Below are 19,360 nucleotides of genomic sequence, written 5' to 3' on the forward strand. Positions count from 1 at the left end.
CCAAGGGCTTGTATTATTTTCCTTTGAATTGGAGCACACTATGCTCCATCACACACTGCTTTTGAAATTCACCCTTGTTTCGAAGCAGCTTTTCATGTGGATAGAAGTGGTGGAGGCAGAAAAAAAAAGAAACCATCCCACCCCATAGGCATGTTGTTCTCTGAACTTTGGCTGACAGACAAATATAATTGCAGTTTCTTGTGTGTGGGAGATCTGAGATATGCTCTTTATTTAATCTTGATTTATAAAGCAAAACAAAAATAAAGTAAGGCAGAGACAAAAAAATAAGTATACAAGCATATAGTTGTGTATGGTGTGTTTTGTTGTTTGCTTGCACTATTACAAAAATATGAAGGCACAATAATGAATATTCAGGGTAGAAATGTGGACAAGTTCCCATCTAGGGGAAATGCTGTAGTGCTTTTGGCTCCGGCACACATATTTATAGCACACTGGGAACCCCCATGGACAAGTAGGTCTTGCATGCACAGATTCAGCTTCCATTCAGCACTCAGAGCTGTGTACACTAGACCCTTATTTAACTCATTTCTGCCCAGCTCACAGGTGTACACATTTGAACCCTGTTGTGTATATGCAACGTTGGGCAGAAATGGCTTAAAATAAAAAAATCTTGGCAACTTGTTTATTTGGAGGCTGAAGTAGATTCTGGATTCAGCCCCTTTCCCTGTTCACCACTAAAAGCTAGAGTTCCCAGGCTGAATGCATCTGAAAACCTGACAATGTCAAAACTCTATCAACCCTTGAACATTTTTTTTTTTGGGGGGGGGGGAATAGTACAGGGGCAGAGCACCAGCAATGAAGAGGCTGAGTCCAGCTGAGACCCCAAAATGACTAGAGGTTAATCTTTGCTGCCAATCTGCCTGAGGAAAAAAAGGCAATATGAGGGAGAAACAGACTCATTTTGGGTTCTGAGTTCCTGCGTTTACTCTCCACTCAACCATGTGTCTCACTTGATAATCATGGAAAAACCGCATTGGTTATCTCAAGTGGAAGAAAGACAGGATGCAAAAGTGACGAACAAGTCCTGTCCATTCTGCGCATTTGGAATCATGCAAAGAACTGTCTCCAACAAGTTGTTGTTGGCAACCTTCAGTCTCGAGAGACTATGGTATCGCGCTCTGAAAGGTGGTTCTGGAACAGCGTCTAGTGTGGCTGAAAAGGCCGATTCGGCAGTGACAATCCCTTCCACACTGGGAGCAAGTGCAGTCTGTCCCTGGTCTGTCTCCCTGGCTATGGGCCTTCCTTCTTTGCCTCTTAGCCTCAGACTGTTGGCCAAGTGTCTCTTCAAACTGGGAAAGGCCATGCTGCACAGCCTGCCTCCAAGTGGGCCGCTCAGAGGCCAGGGTTTCCCACTTGTTGAGGTCCACTCCTAAGGCCTTCAGATCCCTCTTGCAGATGTCCTTGTATCGCAGCTGTGGTCTACCCGTAGGGCGCTTTCCTTGCACGAGTTCTCCATAGAGGAGATCCTTTGGGATCCAGCCATCATCCATTCTCCAACTGTCTCCAACACTGATATGATTTGGGGACCTCAATCCAGCATAGCAGATCTTCTGTACACCAAATGAGCATAGATATCAAGATTGTCATGTGGTTCTCACTGAACTTGATGCATGCATCTGCTGCAGACTGAGACGTAGAAAATAGTGTGCCATAAGAACTTGATTAAGCCCAGAATATGTATTAGAAGAAACGCTGTGGAGTTTGGAGTCATAGAAGGATTTATGAGAGGTACCATTTGCATGATAAGAAACTTGCAGCATCAGTCTCTAATTTTATGTGAAATTATAGCAGCATGCCTCATAAATTGTGTGTGGGACAGGTGGACACAAGAAAAATCTTCCCTATTCTCTTCCAGTCTAGAAGAAAAAATGACTGAGGCTTATAGTTTGACATGTCAAATGGAAAGAATGACAAGTCACCCAGCTGGCCCCACCATAGACACAGAGCTGCAGGGTGACCAAGGAGAAAATCTGCTTATCACTAAGTTAAAAGAAAGAAATAACAGGAAAGAAAAATACTATAGTTATTGTGATGCAAGTATTATGGTTTTACATTTTAGAATATGAAAGAGACGAGTGGCTGCTTGGACATACACGGGGGGGAGGGGAATCACCTTTCCATGTATGTTCTTGAGTTCATGTCCAGTTCTGGTCGCCGCATCTCAAAAAAGACATAGTGGAAATGGAAAAGGTGCAAAAGAGAGCGACTAAGATGATTACGGGGCTGGGGCACCTTCCTTATGAGGAAAGGCTACGGCGTTTGGGCCTCTTCAGCCTAGAAAAGAGACACCTGAGGGGGGACATGATTGAGACATACAAAATTATGCAGGGGATGGACAGAGTGGATAGGGAGATGCTCTTTACACTCTCACATAATACCAGAACCAGGGGACATCCACTAAAATTGAGTGTTGGGCGGGTTAGGACAGACAAAAGAAAATATTTCTTTACTCAGCGTGTGGTGGGTCTGTGGAACTCCTTGCCACAGGATGTGATGCTGGCGTCTAGCCTAGACGCCTTTAAAAGGGGATTGGACGAGTTTCTGGAGGAAAAATCCATTATGGGGTACAAGCCATGATGTGTATGCACAACCTCCTGATTTTAGAAATGGGTTATGTCAGAATGCCAGATGCAAGGGAGGGCACCAGGATGAGGTCTCTTGTTATCTGGTGTGCTCCCTGGGGCATTTGGTGGGCCGCTGTGAGATACAGGAAGCTGGACTAGGTGGGCCTATGGCCTGATCCAGTGGGGCTGTTTTTATGTTCTTATGCTTTTGCTTACTGCTCTCAGCATTGACAAATATATACCATATTCCTGAAATACCCTTTCAGAGATAACATTCTGCAGGAAAGATCAATGGCTGTTACTTTGTCTGCTGCAGTATGGATTTTTGTCATACTGGTGCCTGTATTGTGCATACATTGTGCCTCAGTTGATCATCCCAGGACCAAACACCCAGTCCTGTAATAGCAAGGGTTCAAACTTTGCAAGTACTGGTGATCCAACACAAATCCTAATTTATAGCATGCCCCTAACAATTTTGGGGTTTGATATCCCACTCTGGATCATGTGCTTTTTTTTTTTACATGAAGATTGCAGCCTTTATGAAAAGGCACACAAATGAACAACTGACTATTGCCATGCTGCTTGAGAAACATCTGACCTTAGTTGTCATGGATATGGTTATCTTTCCATTGCTCTTCACTCCCTATCATAGCATGCAGAATGTCAGAATTGCTTCCTGGATAGCATCCCATGAGTCTTCTCCTGTCCTAGCAAGATAGTTTATACTTTTATAGGGCCTGTTGCCTTTTTAAACAGCCCAATTAACCCTGTCTTTTACTTTGTAATGGAAGTAAACTCCCAATTAACCCCATCTTTTACTTCCTCTCTCTTCAGAGAGATGCTGATATGTAAATTGAGATCACTCTCTAAAAGAACCACACCTAGTCACAAATGAGGTGATGATGAGGTTTTTGGATTTTGGGTTTGTTTTTTTTACAAAGCTTTTTTATAAAAAGCTCAGGTGTATATACTATAGCTTTTCTTACAGTGTATTCAAGCACATCAACTACATCACTGGCTATCTCCTAAACAGAAAATCACAGATCATAAAAGTGGTAAAAAGCGGTGTGCCCCAAGGATCTGTCCTGGGACTCGTGCTTTTCAACCTCTTCATAAATGACCTGGAGACAGGGTTGAGCAGTGAAGTGGCTAAGTTTGCAGACGACACCAAACTTTTCCGAGTGGTGAAGACCAGAAGTGATTGTGAGGAGCTCCAGAAGGATCTCTCCAGACTGGCAGAATGGGCAGCAAAATGGCAGATGCGCTTCAATGTCAGTAAGTGTAAAGTCATGCACATTGGGGCAAAAAATCAAAACTTTAGATATAGACTGATGGGTTCTGAACTGTCTGTGACAGATTAGGAGAGAGATCTTGGGGTGGTGGTGGACAGGTCAATGAAAGTGTCGACCCAATGTGCGGCGGCAGTGAAGAAGGCCAATTCTATGCTTGCGATCATTAGGAAGGGTATTGAGAACAAAACGGCTAGTATTATAATGCCGTTGTACAAATCGATGGTAAGGCCACACCTGGAGTATTGTGTCCAGTTCTGGTCGCCGCATCTCAAAAAAGACATAGTGGAAATGGAAAAGGTGCAAAAGAGAGCGACTAAGATGATTATGGGGCTGGGGCACCTTCCTTATGAGGAAAGGCTACGGCGTTTGGGCCTCTTCAGCCTAGAAAAGAGACACCTGAGGGGGGACATGATTGAGACATACAAAATTATGCAGGGGATGGACAGAGTGGATAGGGAGATGCTCTTTACACTCTCACATAATACCAGAACCAGGGGACATCCACTAAAATTGAGTGTTGGGCGGGTTAGGACAGACAAAAGAAAATATTTCTTTACTCAGCGTGTGGTGGGTCTGTGGAACTCCTTGCCACAGGATGTGGTGCTGGCGTCTAGCCTGGACGCCTTTAAAAGGGGATTGGACAAGTTTCTGGAGGAAAAATCCATTACGGGGTACAAGCCATATGTACAACCTCCTGATTTTAGAAATGGGTTATGTCAGAATGCCAGATGCAAGGGAGGGCACCAGGATGAGATCTCTTGTTATGTGGTGTGCTCCCTGGGGCATTTGGTGGACCGCTGTGAGATACAGGAAGCTGGACTAGATGGGCCTATGGCCTGATCCAGTGGGGCTGTTCTTATGTTCTTATGTTCTTCCATTGGGATGGATCCCGACTAGAACTTCCACAATTTTGGTGGGATTACCTGCACTTGCACAGACCGCCATTGCACTACCTTGCCTTACAGAGCAGGGCAGAGGCAGGAAATCTTGGGTAGCCCATTGGCTGCTTGGCTGGGAAGGGAGTGTGATGCAACTGCCTGCTGGCGAATTGGTGTGCTCAGCAGCAGTTCTGCGCCAGTCTTCGAGCCCCACCCGCCTACGTATAATCTGAGATTAACTGGTTGCTCTTTATGGGCTCTGGGTAGGAATTTTTTGCTGATGGGCCTTGGTAGGCCCAGCTTTTTTGCCTACCCCATGCTGGAATTCAGGTTGGATTTTTGTTTGAGTGGGCTTTTGGGATCTTACTGCTGGGAAGGCTGGAGGTGTGCTGGTTGAGTACTTAGGAATGGGGGGGTCTGCATACATGCTGAGGCAAGCAAGGTCAAGGGGTGAGCCAGGCCCACTCTGAGAACACTTGCCTGGATCGGTGAGGCTGGCTTACAAGCACCCGGGCTGGATCATGCAAAGGCCAACACCAGGCTTTGCTTGTGCAAGCGGGTGCTGCCCGGCTGCCTCGACCCTTCTGGGTTGGCAGGGATAAGCTAACTTGGTCTCTGATTGGGTGATGCCTTGAGTCAGGATGTGATGCCATTGGGGTCTGAGAGAGGTAAATGGCTAGTGACATTTCCCCCGAACATTTAGTGCCAGCATGCTGGGGGGGGGGGGTTGTTCTTAGTTTTTTCCCCTGCTACAGGTTTTCTTGTTATAGTCCAGGGGTGCCCAAACCCTGGTCCAGGGGCCATTTGGTGCCCTCAGGGATGCCCGATCCAGCCCGTAGAGAACCCCCAATTTCCAATGAGCCTCTCATCCTCCACAGACTTGCTGGAGCCCGTGCTGGCCCAATGCAACTGCTCTCAGTGTGAGGGCGACTGTTCGACCTCTCGCATGAGCTGTGGAATGAGGGCTCCCTCCACTGCTTGCTGCTTCATTTCTGTGATGCAGCAGCCACAGCGAAGGAAAGGCCGGCCTTGCTTTTTGCAAGGCCTTTTATAGGCCTTGAGCTATTGCAAGACCTTCATTCATCCATATAAGTTCCATCTCTAATATATTCATTTATGTAAATTTATTCAGATTTGAAATGTAAATTAATTCTTTTATCTCGGCCCCCAATACAGTGTCAGAGAGATGATATGGCCCTCCTGCCAAAAAGTCTGGACACCCCTGTTATAGTCAATGAAAAAATTAATCAATCCAAGCCTCTGCCTTGCATTTTTCTTTGCACTAGTGCAAATAGAATTTCCATTTGCACAACTGGAGAAAGGCCATTTTTATAGGTTCTCTCTTTCCTCCACAGTCACCTGTAAACCAACCCCCCCAAATGTCCTTGTGGGTTGGGGGACCCTCAGGATCAGATTTTGGGGGTGTATAGGGAATAGCAGAGGGAAGAAGGAATCAGCAAAGTTGCCCTCACTTGCTTGTCTGAACGTACATTTTCCCACTTATGGAATAACAAGTTGAGATTCAGCCCCTTGAGTTTTATAATTCATTCTCATGTTTAAAAGCAAGATTTCTGAATTTCATTTTGCTATTCTTTTAAAATGCTGCTAAGTGAATAGGTTAGAAACTCCTGTGGAATACAGCATGTTTTCCCGAGTCAAGCTGCATCTGAAATGTTCTGTATCATAGTACTTCAGCGTCCTAAATGCTTTGGTATTGCATTCCATGGAGTCAACTGTAACTTAGAATCATTGTCAGCTGGACTCAATTACAAGCAAAGATATGAAATACTAATGTTGCCAGTGTGATTGCTATGTTAATTAATCAGCTGTGTCAATACAAAATTAAACAATGGATTCCCATAATAAAATCCCATTCAAAAAACAAAAGGTATTCCTTTTATAGGTGCTATAGAAAGCCACTCTTTTAGACAGCCCAAAAGAATTGCCTTAAGCAATGCAATAGAAAAGGAAAACAGATTCAGAAACCCCTATGATTCAGGAACTATGGTAACCAACCAGAACTTTTTTGTATTGAGTCTTAATTTCTTGACACTTCTGTTCATGATAAGAAGATGTATAGTAGATGGAGTATATACATATTTTAAGGGAATATTATAAGACCAAATAAGCTTCAATCTGGCCTACTATCAGGGATGAACTAGAATGACCTTTGGCTTAGGATTACTACTAAAAATGGAAAACCCTTGCTGAATTTTTTCCCCTTTGCCAGTAACATTTAGGGCACAATGCAAACTGGAGGTTGACCTTCCTGTGCCTCAGACCACCTCCTGGGTGCCAGGGAAGGGTGTTAATACCCCAGGGTGTGTGTGTGTTAAATTTGATTTAACAAATGTATGGCAGGGTGCTAAATTTTTTCATACCCCAGAGTGCCAGATGCTTTAGGGCCCAATCCTAAGAGGCCGTAGCACTGGCACTGGAGTTCAGCACCTGCGCTGGGTGTTGCAAATGTTCCCCAAGGCACATCTGTGGCACCTGGGGAAGAGGGCCATTGGTGCCGGGCCTCAAAACCAAGAGGAGATGCTGCAGGAGTGCCCGGGGGTAAGTCACACAGCTGGGTGGAGTTTTTTGGGTAGGGGAAGTGTTCTGGGGTGGGAGGGAAGGTGGGGAAGGGTGGAGCAGGAGAAGTGACCAGCCTAGGAAGGGGATGGGACCAGCAGAAACTTGCTTCTCTGGATTCGATCCTTTGTGTCAGGCTGCAAAACCCAAAGCAGAGGTTCACCAGTCTGGGGCAGCAAAACAGGCAGTGTAGACACAAGTAGACCCATTGTGGGGCTGTGCCCTTACTTGGGGCTTACTAGGCAAGTGTCACTTTCCCCAGAAGAGACCTCTGGTGGCCTCCGCAGGGCTGTAGGATACAGCGGTTGCCATTTTGGTGCTGCTGTATCCGGCAGACCTGTTGGGGATAGACTTGGGCTGCCACTGCACAGCACCGCTATATGAACATTTGGTGGTGGCTGTGATACCTGTCATTCCAAGGAAAAAGGCAGATGAAAAACCACACAGACTAAGAACACTATTCTGAAAGCAGATCCTGTTGGACTTTGGAACCCTGACACATGACAGGTGTAGATTTCTCCTGCCATATGTTCCATGCTGTTTGTCAGGCCTATCTGTATTCTCTTTCAATATACATTGTTTTGTAGGAAGCTGCTGGACAAACACTGCAGCACACAACACTTTACAAAGTTCAGGTGTTATCTGTGATATATTGCATGCCTGGTTAAGAATGTATAGACAGTATGAATGCACTGGCAATTGCACATGGATTACCCAAGTAAATACTCTGTAGCACATCCATAGAAGCCCACAAATTGGTAATGAAAATTTATTTGTGGTTGCATGGGCAGATTTGATCTATATGATAAAAACTTGTTGTGTTATGCTGCACTGTGTTGTAGAGATGAGTGTGTGGATTTTCATTTTGCTCCAAGACATTAACAAACACTTTTTATGACAACTCCCTCTCCACCACAATGTCACACAAGAGATACCAAGCCATCTAATTCAATATATGAAACTTGAGGAAGCTTGTGCTTCACAATGCTAATGGAACTAAACTGCAAATCATATGTGCAGAAACATAGCCAAGGTCAGACTGGAACTCACTCAACTGAGATAAGAAAATGCTAGAATAAAACTGCGGGAGGCAAACACAAGGTATTAAAAGTTACCAGTATTTGTGAGTTACCCAAGTCTAACATTTATCTCAGCAACAATATAGACTGAGGGTGTGTCTTGTCACAGCTCCTCCCCACTGGGCCTTGTGCCCGCTTAAGGCTGATTAGTTTTCCTGGGTTGACTCACCAGTACAGCACGCAAAAGTCAGAGTCCAAAGTCAGCAAGCCACGTCACAGTCCAGGGTCAGTTTGTCAGTCAGTCAGTCCAATCAGTCAAAGGTGCCAAGTCAGAATCCAAAGTCAGTAAGCCAAGTCAGTCAGTCCAAGGTCAGCTTGTCAGTCAGTCTCGTCTCTCCTCTCCTCTCCACATTCACTCCTCCTACAACCCACAATCCTTTCTATCTCAGGTGCTCCTTATATCCTGAGGGATCTCCTTTAGCCTCTAGTGGCTGCAGCTGTGCAGCACACCTCCAGCTACCACCTGGGCCTTAATCCTGCATTCACTTAGAGCAGGGGTGCTCAAACTTTCAACTTTAGGGATGCTGGACCTTTAAAATTGTGTAGGAGAGATAATTTCAGCAGGTGCAACTTGTCATCTGTGGGATGACAAGTTGCACCTGCTGAAATTCTCTCTTCTATACACTTGTTAAAGGTCCAGCATCCCTAAAGTTGAAAGTTTGAGCACCCCTGACTTAGAGCAAGGGGCACTGTGGACACCACACCCTATCTCCTCGGTAATATCTTCTGCAATGTCACTACACTCCACCCCTTGGTGTCACAGTGGCCCCCCTTGATCGATTGTCTGCTGTTTCCTTTCTTGGTAGTGTATAGGAGTCCTTATTCCCTACGCTTAAGCTTTCCTATATCTAAGCAGACAGGGGACTCTGCTCCTGCTATTAGCACCCAATATGTGGCCCCTGGCCCTCGGCTGATAATTTCCCCAGCCCTGTTTGGCTGGTGGGGATATATGATCCAGACTTTTTGCCTGTCACACAGCTCCTTGTCAGTGGAGCCAAATCCTTGGTTCCCCCTGGCCGTGGGCTTCCCAGGGCCATCCACCTCTTGAATGGCTGGCCTACTATATTTTTCACAGATCAACTGCGCAATTCGTTGCCCCGCCTGGCAGGTGATGTCACTTTTACTCCCATTATGGAGAATGACTTTTACCTCCCCCTGGTAGTCAGGGTCTACCACCCCTCCTAACACCTGTATCCCTTGGAGTGCAAGGCCCGATCGGGGTGCAATCCTCCCATATGTTCCTGGGGGTACTGTCACCCCAATCCCCAAGGGGATAGTGATCTGCTCTCCTACTGACACAATTATTTCCTTTGGCGTGGCCAAGTCTATTCCAGCACTATCCGGGGTTGCCCGTATGGGCAGAATGCCGTGCTTCTGCGTCTTCCAGACTCTCAAACTTGGTATGGGGGTGGGAACCACCAAACCCACCATGCGCTGCAGGGGTGTTTGCCCTCCTACAATGGGCCTGCTGTTAAGTTCAAACTCTGCCTGGTCCAATACTGTGCTCCACTTTTTCAGCGTATGGTCAGGGGTCAACTGTCTGATCTTTTGTTTGAGCAGCCCATTCATTCTTTCTATGAGGCCAGCTGCCTGGGGATGGTGAGGGATGTGGAAAACCCATTGGATTCCCCATTCATTTGCCCAGTCCTGCACAGCAGCCCCTGCAAAGTGACTGCCATTATCACTCTGCACCTGCGCTGGCACCCCGTATCGCCTTATTAGTGATTCCAACCCTCTAATCGTGGTCTGTTGGGTGGCTCTAGCCCCAGGGTGTACTAATAGGTACCCCGAATATGTGTCCACCATGGTCAGCAGGTACTGCCATCTCCCTGACTGGGGCAGCGGGCCTATGTAGTCCACCTGCCAGACTTGCCCTGGTCCCTTTCCTCGGTGAAGGTGGCCTCTGGGAATTTTAGTGAGAGGGATGTCCTTAATTCTTGCACATATATCGCATGCTGCTGCCACTGTGTGGGCAGCGTCAGCTGAGCAGGGAATGCCCCGCTGCAGTGCCCATTCGCTCGTGCCCTTTGCCCCCAGGTGGCCTGACTTTTCATGGGCCCATCGAGCTATGACTAATAGTTCATCATCCTGATTTTGGGCCGGTGTGGTAGTTCGAACACGGGCCAGCCGATCAACTGCTTGATTGTACTCTGCCTCTGTAGTCCCAGTAGAGTGCCCATCTACATGTCGAGCACGTACAATCAAATGCTGTAGACACTGATCAATTCGTAACCACAACTCCCGTCCCCACAATGGGCGCTGATAAAGAGTGAAGTCATCCCTTTTCCACCTGGGGAACCACACTGTCAGACCTTTATATACAGCCCAGGAATCTGTATATATGTATGCTGTTTGATCTCGTTGCTCTATAGCGTGCTCCATTACCATTAGGACTGCCATAAGTTCAGCATACTGGCTGGACTTTCCTGTCCCAGCCCGTGTTAATGTGGTTTGTTGCCTGGGATTGAGTGCTGCAGCCTGCCAAACTCGATTCCCCCCACTATATCTTGCCGAGCCATCTGTGAACCATGTGGTATCCTCCTCCACCTGGTCATAAGGTGGGGCCTCTTTTACGGGGGACTCCCCCAGTGGCTCTGCCTTCACCATCTCTACCTCTTCCCCCACTGGTGTCAGAGCCAACACTTGCTCCTGGAGAGCACTTACCCCCTGAGGACCGGGGCGTGCCCTTTCTGAAATGTACCACTTCCACTTTATTATGGAGGACTGTTGGGCCCGGCCTATCTTTGGACTGGCAGAGTCGTCCATGATCCAATGCATAATGGGGATGCTGGGTCGCATCACCACCAGGTCCCCTCCCGTAAGCCTCTCGGTCTCCACCAGAGCCCAGTAGCACGCCAGCAACTGGCGCTCAAAGGGGGAGTAATTTCCCCCGATGCCAGGCACCTTTTCCCTTCCTGCCCCTTCTGCCATAGGCTCCTGCATTGCTTCACATGTCCTCTGGTTGCAGACACCTGCAGTTCAAATGGAAGCCCTTCACAAATGGACCAAGCGGCATGGCTGTAGCCACTGCAGCTTTGGCGGCAGCCAGGGCGGCTTGCTGCTGTTCTCCCCACTCAAATCGCTCCGCCTTCTTCTAGTCACCCGTAAATGGTCGAGTGCCAAGATATCTGGCCTCCAACCCATTCGGTACTATGCGTTGCCTCCAGAATCCTTTAGATGCAAGCTATGCTTGCTTCCTCTTCAGAAGTAGGATCTACTGCTATACTTCAGTACTTTCTCAGGATATGTCGTACTGCCCTGACCACACCACCTAAGAATTGGACTTGTGGCTGGTCCCTGTATTGGCAGGTTAATCTCCACCCACGAGCCTTCATGTGGGCTACCAGGGCACTAATCCTCTGCACATCCTGTCCATCCTGTGGTCGGTATCCTGAATCATAATGTCATCTATGTATTAATGGGCTAGGAACAAAGTAGGGTTCAAGGTTAACCGCCCCAGGTCTCGTGCCACCAGCCCATGGCACAATGTAGGGCTATGCAGATACCCTTGGGGCAAGACCTGGAAAGTATATTGTGCTCCCTCCCCAACTGAATGCAAACTGGTCCTGTGATTCTTTACTGATGGGGATGCTAAAGAACGGCATTAGCGAGATCTATACGGCATGCCAGGCTCCCAGCCCCCCCCCCCCCCCCCCCCTTGGTGGCCCCCACCCCCCCCCCCCCCCCCCCCCCCCCCCCCCCCCCCCCCCCCCCCCCCCCCCCCCCTGCCTAGTTTGTTTAGTTGGCGGTAGTCAACGGTCATCCGCCAACTACCATCTGGTTTTTTAACTGGCCAGACTGGGGAGTTAAATGGTGAGACTGCTGGCCTAACTATCCCAGCTTCTAACAGGCCTTTTATAGTCTCAGTTATTTCTTTGTGACCGCCTGGTAGGCGATACTGTTTCACAAACACTGGTCTGTCTGGCGAGGGAATGTGCAAAGGGGTCCATTTAGCCTTCCCCACCAGTACTGCCCTCAGTCCAAAGGCGTATCGCCCTTGGGGAATTTGAAACTCTTTCCCCCTTAATAGGTCCATGCCTATTATATACTCCGGGACCTGTGAAATTAGGACCGTGGCTATGAATGGTGCAGACTTCCCTATTGCTAAACGCACCTGCGTTTCAGTTGTCACCTCTTCTCCATCGCCATAGACATTGACATATCTGATAGGCCCTGCATGTTTCTTTGGGTCACCATGCAATAGGGTCACTTCTGACCCTGTATCCATTAAGGCCAGGACTGTCTGCACATTCCCTTTGGCCCAGTATATAGTTAGGGGGATGTGAGGGTGTGGGTCTCCAGGGATCGCTGTTTTCATGGGCCTTACCACTGGAGCCCGCCCACCTCCCTATTCCTGGGGTTGGGCTACATCCCACCCAGTTGTTGTGAGATCCTCCTCAGAGGAAGCCGGAGAAATCTCATCCTCATGGTGCACTTCCACCACGAGGTCTGTGGGACTTGCCTGCCTCACTTGGGGCTTTTTCTTCCCCTTGGTGCACTTGTCTCTCCAGAGCTTACGTAGCTCCATGGTAGAAAGACCGTCTATCTGGTCGTTGGGGACTCCTTGTTTCAATAGATCAGCCCATAGTTTCCACCGGGGAACTACTTGCTCAGGATGGGGCGACACCTTCCCCTTATGACTTCTCCCAGTGGTCGCCCTCCCTTCATACTCGGAGGGATGCCTCTCATTTTGTACATTTTGGGCCCTTGGCCGGGAGAGGCTTTCTTCGGGCATATCTTGTAGTTGCCCTAACAGGAGAACTACATCCCCAACATCATGTCCCTGGGCTGGTCCTAACATGGCCACTATGGCACCTTTTAGGTGTGGCGGGGCCCCCCTTACCAGTCGTGCCCTCATCCCAGGTGAGAAGGGCTGAGAATCCGGCCCTACAAAGCCTGGCACATACATGCCTATTTGCATGGCCATTGTGCGCAGCTGCCCCATTGCCTCGTCTATGGTGCGCCAACCTGGCAGGTTCTCCTCCCAATCCAAGGGTGAGGGATATCTCGCCTTTATCGCCAATCCAACCCAGGCGATCAAAGAGGTAGGTGGACCCTGAGCCCCCCGCAAATAGCTGTTAATTACAATGTCCCGTGAAAGGGCCCCTAATGCTTTTAATTCCTCTGGGCTTAAGTGGATGGCACCTGCCCCTTGATCATATAAACGGAGCAACCAGCTACTCAGCTGCTCAGTAGGGCGTTGCCTCATATCCCGACCTATCTCCACCAATTCCTGTGAAGTATAGTCCCGCACGGTCCTCACTGTTTGTGCAGGAGCGCCTACGGGACCCTTGGCCTTGTTGGTAATCAAGGGGCGTGCCCGTAGCACAGGTTGTGCTACCCTCCTAGTTTTTTCCATACCCTGGCCTACCGAGGTCCTGGGCGTATCTCCTTCTGAGGAGGGATTCACAGGGCTCTCACTGTCTTCCCACCCTTTTGCTCCAGGCTGAGGTTTAGCCCTTAGCTCGATCAAGCGCTCCGTTAGGACCTCACCAACACTTTCTGCTACCCTAGCAGCTTTGTGGGCCCTTGCTAAGGCCTCCGCATAGGCTGAGTTTTTTTCTCTTTCCACTAGGATCATCTTTTTTAATTTGGCATTTTCTGCTTTCAGGGAGCGTATCTCCGCATTCTCGGTATATGACAAGCTCAATTTCCTTACTGAAAGGATACCACGCTTGACTACTCCTCCCATACACCAGACCATCTTGACCAAAGCCCATCCTAAACTGAAGACCATCCATGCCTTCCAGAAGGCATCAGGGACACTCATGTCTCTTACCATAAGGTCCATTGTATCCCACATCCACCAGGTATCCATTCAGCCTGTTTTCCCTGGTTGTCACACTAGGCGTGCTGCAGGAAACTATACGCCCTGGGTTCGCACCCCACTCCTGGTACCAAGTTGTCTTGTCACAGCTCCTCCCCACTGGGCCTTGTGCCCGCTTAAGGCTGATTAGTTTTCCTGGGTTGACTCACCAGTACAGCACGCAAAAGTCAGAGTCCAAAGTCAGCAAGCCACGTCACAGTCCAGGGTCAGTTTGTCAGTCAGTCAGTCCAATCAGTCAAAGGTGCCAAGTCAGAATCCAAAGTCAGTCAGTCCAAGGTCGGTCAGTCCGTCCAAGGTCAGTCAGTCAGTCAGTCCGTCCAAGGTCAGTCCGTCCGTCCGTCCGTCCAAGGTCCGTCAGTCAGTCAGTCCGTCCGTCCGTCCGTCCAAGGTCCGTCCAAGGTCCGTCCAAGGTCCGTCCAAGGTCCGTCCGTCAGTTCTCTCCACATTCACTCCTCCTACAACCCACAATCCTTTCTATCTCAGGTGCTCCTTATATCCTGAGGGATCTCCTTTAGCCTCTAGTGGCTGCAGCTGTGCAGCACACCTCCAGCTACCACCTGGGCCTTAATCCTGCATTCACTTAGAGCAAGGGGCACTGTGGACACCACACCCTATCTCCTCGGTAATATCTTCCGCAATGTCACTACAGGGTGAGACATCAGATAAAAGGGCATGAGGAACATGATGGCATCCCTAATATATATCATGGTACTCGTAGAAATAGTTACAGCTGAGATTTACGATGAGCTCTGTTTTTGTGACTCATTTGAGACATCTGAGAAACCAGCCTGGTTGCCACTTTACATGTTGAAAATTGCACACACTGTGTAGTATATGCCAAAAGACAGTCTGGTAGTAGCCATGCTTGTGTTTCAGAGGTGCTTACTAGGCCAGTTTCCCTAGGAGAGAGGCACTGTTCGCCTTATACAAAATTAGACCATGAGTCCATCTAGCCCAGAAGTGGCTGGTAGTCTCTCACCAGGTTTTCAGGAAGGAGTCTGGCACAAACCTGCGCAATGTGCAACTAATCACTGTACCAATTGGGAAAAAAGCATGTAGGACACCAAGGGACTTTTTGGAAGCAGAGTATAATGACACAATTTCTGTCTATGGAATGGCAACCCCATCTGAAATTCCTAATGGGCATTGAAACCCAATACTAGGCAACACCATTTTGAATGGGGGGCACCTCATAAGAACATAAGACGAGCCCCACTGGATCAGGCCAAAGGCCCATCTAGTCCAGCTTCCTTTATCTCACAGTGGCCCACCAAATGCCCCAGGGAGCACACAAGACAACAGGCACAACCTGCGTCCTGGTGCCCTCCCCTGCATCTGGCAATCAGAGGCAGCTTGCCTCTAAAACCTCCAATTTCTGAAGCACATGTTCCTATCTGGGAAACGGTGAACTTGCAAAGGCTGCCACGTTTGCATTAGGTGTGGTCTGAAAGCTACTAACTGGTTCTCTTATGATAAAAATCTTTAATTCATGGAAGACTTTTCCCTAGCAAGCTGTCTTTGACATTTATTCATTTGTTTTTATACTTCTTTGTTCTTCGCAAGATATACCATAAAATAAATCATTTTTACAAATGTGTGATAAAGGACTCAATTTTATCCCCTGCCATTCCATAGCAAACAGTGCTGCTGATGGAGCACTCGCTGCATGCTATGGTGGGGTGGGGGGTAGAAGTTATTAGAAGGCCCCAGAGAGGTAGGTAAAAATATTTATTTTACTTACCTCCTGGTAGACAGCCTGTCCTCCTACCTGATGGTCTCCTCAAACCCATGCCAGCTATTTAGTTGGTGTAAGTCCAAGGGGCTCTGGACCAGGAAGGGGGGGACAGAATCCCTGTGTGTGCTGTGTATGCTGCCACCACCAAGAGCTTCCTCCTCTCGCCCCCAAACTGCCTCCTCCTTGGCTTGCTCCTCATCCCAAACTGCCCCAGTCCTCTCCCTTTCACCCCAACTCACCAAGACTTCTGTGTGCAGTGGAGTATCCAGGGGCTATGGTATCTTGAGCAGGAATGGTGTGGCGTCACATCACTTTCAAGGAAGTGCCAGGAGCGTGCACAGGCTCACAGCAGTAACAGGCTCTCCCATCGGGAGTATGCATGCACTCACAGTGCTGGCTTGGATGATTTCGCATTGCCCACCTTCAAATGGTGCCCAGGGCTCATGCCATGGGGTGACATATTCTAGATACACCACTGCCTGTGAGCTACTGTCATAAGTGCAGGACCTGCAGCCATTTGTGCTGGTGGCTCCAGGGTGTACCATAACAGTGTGCTTCCATGCTGTCAGGCTGGGACTTATGGTAACAGATAACAAGATCTGCCACCATAAGCCCCCAGATAGAATTGGGCAACAAAAGATATAAATCTGTACATAGGATATCCAAACTAATTGTCATTGAAATCAATGAGACAACGTAGTTTTGATGAGCGTGTTTATGCTACAATCCTATAAACACTTTCCTCAGAGTCAGTCTCATTGACTTGATCTAGGCTTGCTTTTGAGTAGGTGAGGAGGAGCAGTGGAGACAAGTAGCCCCCCAACCAAGCTGCTGCCTGAGGGCCCAATCCTATTCAATTTTCCAGTGTTGGTGCAACTGTGCCTGCCAATGGCAGTGTGAACTGCATCCTGTGGTAGAAGGCAGTCACAGAGACCTCCTCAAGGTATGGGAACATTTGTTCCCTTACCTCAGGGCTGCATTGTGGCTGCACTGGTGCTGGAAAGTTAGATAGGATTGGGCCCTGAGTTGGGCCCTGGAAAGTTGGATAGGATTGCTTTAGTCTAGGGGTCTCCAAACCCTGGCCCAGGTGCCAGATGCAGCCTGCGGTGGGCTTCTATCCGGCCCGCGGCCAGCCTCTGATCCACTGAGAGCCTCTGGCCCAGTTGAACAAACACAACCAGAGTTGTGCTTGTGGGGTGGGGGAATGGAGGTCCATTTAAGTGTTTGCTTTATTTCTTGGGCTATGTTTGTTCTTGGAGAGGTCCTGGACATTTGAACCCATTCATTTATTCATTCATCTAAGTTCCATCTCTAATGTGTTTATTTAAATTTTACATTTAATTTTTTTCCCGGCCCTCAAAACTGTGCCAGATATTTGTGATAATAATAATAATAAATCACAAATATCAGCTAAAAAGTTTAGAGAACCCTGCTTTAGTCCACAGTTCATCAGAACAACCTGTGGAACTGCAGCTAGACCAATAGCAATTCCCACAGCTGCTTACCTGCTGCTTGTTTCTTATTTGATGATAACTGATATGTTCATAGACCAATTGTTTGCACTGTCCACAAAAGTGTTGCAACTGCAGATATATTTTTAAGCTGGGATTTTCTAACTGCAAGTACTGTAACGTTGGAAGCACAGTAGCTTTGTATTCCATTTGTTTTGTATTCCTTTTGCAGGTAGGTAGGTAAGCGGAAAGTAAGAAAAGCCACACCATTTCTATATTCAAATGCTTTGGCTCACTGACTGATTAAGGGAATATAAAAATCATTGAGATGCTTCCTCAACAGGAAGAAAGCTGGCATTTGAAAACCACATAGCTGAAGGTGGCCTAGTTTGAAAACAAATTATACTGTCTGGCTGCTGAAGCCAAGGTTGACCAGTGCCTGAAAACCCCATGGATGCCAGTATGAGTTCCACAACAAAAGAAAGGTGGGGCATAAAGAAAATCTGGTATTCTGATTCTGAAAAGATGGCATTTTAAAGCCCATTAGTCCAATTTGGAAATATGAGCTCTACAGTGTTACATATGGTGTGATAGTGTAGAAGGCATGCCGCACAATTTATGGGAGGGCATGAGGGATTTTTTTTCATGCAAATGTCCCTCATCACATGGAAGATCTCTACCCAAATGCAGTGTTTGTTGTTACAGGTGGGCAGGGGAGCTTAAGAACATGATGATCTGAGGCAGGCCTTGCAGGTGCACTCTCACTGCCTCCTCACCATACATTTGGCTGCACATTTCAATAACGGCTGCACAAAGTTATGCTCCTTAACCATTCAAAATCAACAGCTTTACGTATAGCATCCTCCTGAACAATCTGCAAAATGTTTGCAGCGCCAGAGTCTTGGGGCCCCGTCGGACCAAATGCAGTTCTGTGCTCCATTACCTTTAAGCCAATTGGACAAATTGCTCTTCATTGGACCCTGTGCCTAAGAGGTCCCTACACTAGTGTAATCTACTCTACTCGTGTATGCAATTTTATATTAAGATGTGTTTAGATCCATTTGGTCCATTAACTCATGTGCACTTCTAAGTGCACGTCTTGATTGCTCTCCATTCTACTATAGAGATATAAAATCTATAATAAATTTTATGTCTCTAAGATTCCATTGGCCTTGGCTGTGAACCTGGGGCACTGCAAAAAACATTTCCAATTGGGCACCGCAGCTCCTACACTCCCCTTGCAGAGTGAGTCTGTAGGGTACCTTGCTCATCACTGCTGGTGTACTGAGGGAGAGGCACCCTCTGAAATTGCACCTCACTATTTACCCAACTGGGGGAGGGGAGAGGAATGATGTCAGTCGAAAGAGGACATTCCTCCTTCAGCATTCCGATAGTGTCCATGGACAGTTGTCTTCTCTTTGCTTAGATTGTCATTACAGGCGGCATCTAAGGAAGCCCAGCTGCAAATGGAGAAAGACAATGTCGCACTGGAGACAATGGCTCATCGGAGACTGTTGGAGCCTGCACTGGCCCGCGACTGCTGGTTGTGACCTCCAGATGCAAGCAGTGGGCCAAGTTAGAGTGAGGCCTTTTATAGTCTCCATGTGTTTTCTGCTTTCCCCTGGGCATTATTTTAACCCCTTCCCCCCATTGAGTCTGAACAACTTATGTCTCCATGTGTTTCTGGCTTGGTCTGTATGTTTTCACTGTGCAAGAGGTGTGTGGCAAACTGTTCTCATGTAGTTCTACATGCCTGTATTATAGTTTTCATGTGTATTATAAATAAGTCCAGTAAAATTCATTCATTCATATAAGTTCCATCTCTAATATATTCATTTATGTAAATGGATGTAAATTTATTCAAATTTGAAATGTAAATTATTTCTTTTTTCCCCAGCCCCCAACACAGTGTCAGAGAGATGATGTGGCCCTCCTG

At 47.7% G+C, this 19,360-nt stretch overlaps 1 pseudogene; it reads left to right on the forward strand.

The window, feature by feature from the left end:
• Positions 1-2,787: 2,787 nt before the first annotated feature.
• Positions 2,788-18,974, forward strand: LOC136645290 (succinate receptor 1-like; annotated as a pseudogene).
• Positions 18,975-19,360: the final 386 nt, after the last annotated feature.

Source organism: Tiliqua scincoides, chromosome 3, assembly GCF_035046505.1.
Source record: "Tiliqua scincoides isolate rTilSci1 chromosome 3, rTilSci1.hap2, whole genome shotgun sequence".
NCBI lineage: Eukaryota > Metazoa > Chordata > Lepidosauria > Squamata > Scincidae > Tiliqua > Tiliqua scincoides.